This window comes from Salvia splendens, chromosome 2 (genome assembly GCF_004379255.2).
Source record: "Salvia splendens isolate huo1 chromosome 2, SspV2, whole genome shotgun sequence".
Taxonomy (NCBI): Eukaryota; Viridiplantae; Streptophyta; class Magnoliopsida; order Lamiales; family Lamiaceae; genus Salvia; species Salvia splendens.
Genome location: NC_056033.1, coordinates 23,948,735 through 23,953,297, shown reverse-complemented (window position 1 = coordinate 23,953,297; position 4,563 = coordinate 23,948,735). Strand labels below are relative to the sequence as shown.

The 4,563-nt window shown below is 37.2% G+C and overlaps 1 pseudogene; it reads left to right on the top strand.

Moving 5' to 3' along the window:
• The first annotated feature begins 222 nt into the window (after window positions 1-222).
• On the top strand, window positions 223-3,871 carry LOC121769600 (annotated as a pseudogene).
• Window positions 3,872-4,563: the final 692 nt, after the last annotated feature.

The following is a 4,563-nucleotide window of genomic DNA, read 5'->3' as shown; positions in this document are numbered from 1 at the left end:
TTTTAATACGTCTCTCATTAATTGTCCACTTTCACTTTATTATAAAACTAATATATTAAAGTGAGACTCATATTTCACTTAACTTTTCAATCCATTTTCCTTTACATTTCTTAAAATTCGTGCCGGAACTAAAGTGGGCAATTAAAGGGGGACTGAGGAAGTACTAATACTTGTATTAATGTGTGAGAGTATTTTTTTTTAAAAAAAAAGAAAATTTAAAATCTTTTATGGGATAAATTAAAAAAAACAAGGTAGTAAGATTAAAATGTCTTGATTTTTGTCTTTTATAAGAGTAGTATAATGATTTCATGAAGTCTATTTCGTCTTCCGCTTCCCATACTCCGACACAAGGCGGAATATATTACTACTATCTTCCTACTTTTTAGAGAGAGAGAGAGAAGAACTGAACGCAATCCTTCCGTACTGCGATGTGTGCGGTGGTGGTTGTCGGAGTGAAGCCAGACTGCCGTAGTAAAGAGCTGCTGACGTGGGCGCTGGTGAAAGTCGCCAACTCCGGCGATCGCGTCATTGCTCTCTGCATCATCCACCCCCACTCTGGTGAGCCTTCGATTTAGTTCCAGTCTACTTTGGAGTAGAATTTAGCTACACCTCGTCAGATTATGCACCTAATTTGGGAATTGAGTTTGTTTGCGCCATTGTATTTTTTTAATTCTCTCTTGTAAATGCAGTTTTATTGCTTTTTTAATCATGCCTTATTTCCTATCTGCTTTTAATTTTGAGAAGATAAAACGAGCTGTCACTGGTGAAGACTTTCGACTCACTGCTGGCTGCATTTGAAGGTTTCTGTAACTTAAAACAGGTGTGTTTCATATTCTCATAGTTATCACCCCTTTCTATTGTTTTTCAGTTAATTGGTTGTGATAAAGGATTTGCTACGCATTCTTAGACTACTACCCCCGTTCCATAATAGTGGAGGCGTTATTTTCAGCACGAAAAATTGTGTTAAGTGAGTTAAGTAAATGAAGAATAAAATAGAAATAAAAAAGGCAGAGAGATGAAGAGAGAATAAAGTAAGGGAGAGAATAATGGAATGAAATGCCAACGTGCCAAAATGCCAAAATGAAATGACTCCACTATAATGCAACGTGCCAAAATGCCAAAATGACTCCACTATAATGGAACGTGCCAAAATGACAAAATGACTCCACTACTGTGGAACTGAACGAGTATTATTTAGAGTGGCTTGTGGTATTTGTCTTTCTTCGTGTATCTGTTATGTTTTGTTGGGAATTTATGCAAGAAATTTAGTTCCGTTGTTGATTTCCGGAACGTCTATATTTTCATCTTTATGTCGAGTTTACGTTTTTAGCTTATCCTGTAATTTTTAGTTCAAATCATGAGGCTTAGTTCTTTGTTTAAGAGACAAATCTGCCTGCTAATAATGTACACCGATGATGTTAGATGGATCTAAACCTCAAGGTCTGTAGAGGATCTCCAGTTCGGAAAATATTGTCCAGGGAAGCAGCATCTTGTGGTGCAACGAGTTTAGTACTTGGTACTTCGAAAGCCAACACCACACTTCGATCCAAAACCTCTCTTGCCAAGTCATGTGCCAAGACTCTCCAAAATAATATTTCAGTTATCTGTGTTGACAATGGTAAGATTATGTTCCAAAGTGAATCAAGATACATAAAAGGAAGACTTTTTCCGATAGCCCTTTGAGCCTACCGCCCCAGAGAGTCTCATCTTTATCTAGTAGTGGGAGTGGGAGAATCTCGATGGCTCTAGTACCTTGTAAAACTCAAGAAATGGTTGCCCGAAGATCAGGGTGGATGTTACTTCGCAGGACGTTTCTGCATGGAAGCAGAGGTTTTGAATATGCATCTTCTAAAAAATCATCAGTGATGCATTGGCTATCGAAACTGCCAAGCTGGCAATCTGTTGCAGCTATATATCCTGATCAGAAGCAGTTCAGTGCATCCGACAAGATTTTCTCAGACGAACTTGTAAATCTTCAAGAGACATACTCAAACAAATGTCAGTTGTTTAGCTATCAAGAACTCTCATTAGCAACGAATAATTTCATACCCGGTTTGTCCTCTGAACTGTTCTTTGTTGTAATAATTCATTTTCACTATTGGAGGTTTTATAAACTAGACCAGACTATATTTTCAGAATATTTGATTGGAAAAGGGGGAAGCAGCCAGGTCTATAAAGGCTGTCTACCAGGAAGCAGGGAAATAGCTGTTAAAATTCTGAAGCTATGTACTGGAACATTTTGTTTCAGAAATCGAAATCCTTACGTCTTTCCGCCACAAAAATATAATCTCTTTAGTTGGCTTCTGTTATAATGAGGACCAACTACTTTTGGTGTATAATCTTCTATCCAGAGGATGCTTAGAAGAGAATCTCCATGGTATTTACATGTTTATATTTTGGAATTACTATCGTTGCTGTTAACACATATGGTACTCAATACGTGCTTTGGATTAGGTTGTCCCGTGTCTGGAGATCAATTTAGTTGGGGGAAGAGATATAAGATTGCTTTGGGAGTTGCTGAGGCGTTGGATGCATTGCATAATGCAGCTGAGCCAATCATCCATAGAGATGTAAAATCTTCGAATATCCTTCTTTCAGATGATTTTGTGGCGCAGGTACCATGCAATTTATCGTTGTTCCCAGTTCTGCAATTTATTTTCTGTGCTCTTTTCATCGCGACAATGCTCATTCCCCTTACAGCTATCGGATTTTGGGCTTGCCACATGGAAATCGAGGTGTTCTCATGATATGGATACCTCTGATGTTGTTGGAACATTTGGGTAAGTTATATAGTCTCAATGTGACATCCACTCGTTGCCAAATTAGCACATAACACGCTTTTTAACGCAGCTACTTAGCTCCAGAGTGTTTCATGCACGGGGAACTAAATGAAAAGATTGATGTCTATGCATTTGGTGTCGTACTACTTGAGCTCTTGTCGGGTAAAAAGGCTATCGATAATGGACTACCACGAAAGCTTAGTTGTGTGGGTGAGTATCTACTTTCAACACGAACTAATTTTGTGTATCTCAGTTTTCCAAGGGCGTATGAATAGGTCTCGTTTTTTCTTCATTACCTTTGATTTAAGACTTTGGTGTTAAAAGTATCTGTTACAAAATGAACAGGCAAAACACATTCTGAAGGAAGGGAAAATCTCAGAACTGCAAGATCCCAGTTTGGCGGATGCTTACGACCGCAATCAATTTGAGAGTGTGGTTTTAGCTGCAACCCTTTGTATCAGACAATCTCGTCCTGCTATTAGCCTCGTAAGCATTATTATTAACTCGCGGCTAGTGTTAAAACTTGTGATGAGATTAATTAATTTATGAACTTAAACAGGTTCTCAAACTCCTTCAAGGGGACTTGGACGTTATTGAATGGGCGAGACAGGAGGCCTCACATATCGATTATGTGAACGATGAGGAATCTGCAACAGATATCCAGTCCTTCATCAGTCTTGCATTGCTTGATTTGGAAGATGAAACCGCGTTTAAAAGCGTTGTTGAGCAGAATGTCTCGGTGGAGGAGGACTAGTTAGTCCTCAAGCTTCGACTAAATCATCCTCTCGGTCTCGAATGAGAGGATCAGAATCAGAAATTTCACTTCCTCATCAACCTAATTATCAAAAGCTGCTTCTGCTTCGGATTCATAAGTTTCGAGATTCTTTGATGATGTAGCAACAATTGCTACTGAATTGTATCTCTATTTATATTTCAAAAGCGGCTATGTTTTTTATTTATGTAAAGTTTGAGTGTATAGCTATGTTGCAGTTGAACAATTTATGTATCATATCTCCATTTGTGAAATCTGTTGTGAATCATGTAACCCAAGGAAAAATATGTTAACTTTGGAAATAGCGAGACTACTTCAAGTTCGGTTGTGTTAGAGAATCAGACCTACAGCCAAACCAAAACTCCCCTTACCAAATTTAAATCAATCAACTAGAAATATTGAATCATATTGAAATTTTGCTTAATGCCAATTATCATGGTAAAAATAAATTGTACTCCCTCTGTCACAAGTACAGCTATCAATGCAGCCAACCCGCTGGCTGACTCGAATAACCTGCCAAATTTATAGGATTAGGGTTGAAAATTTCTAGCCGATAAAATTACAACCCGATTAGCCCCTACCCGATCAACCAGCAAACTGTTAGGGCTAGACCCGAAAACCAATAAAATTTCTATTGTTCTGTTTATTTGACTCAAAATTCGACACTTCATTGATTATTTTATAATATAGATATCTAAAAAAATAACTTTCAATTTTACATTAAATATATAGATTATGGGTCCTCTTATATTACTTATAGCATCATAATCCAAAATCAAGACCAAATCTCCACCCTTAGATTTTAAAATGAGTGGATAAGATTAAATCTTACGAATTTCAATAAATAGTAGACAAGTCTCAACAAAAGGGTAAGATTGTCATTCTGTTATCATATCATAAATTTCGTGTTTTTTTATATATCAACATAGTGTATTACAAATATCAACACAAGTACACGAACATATCAACACAGTTTTGTTGAGAGTTTACATGCATTCTATTGAGATTTTT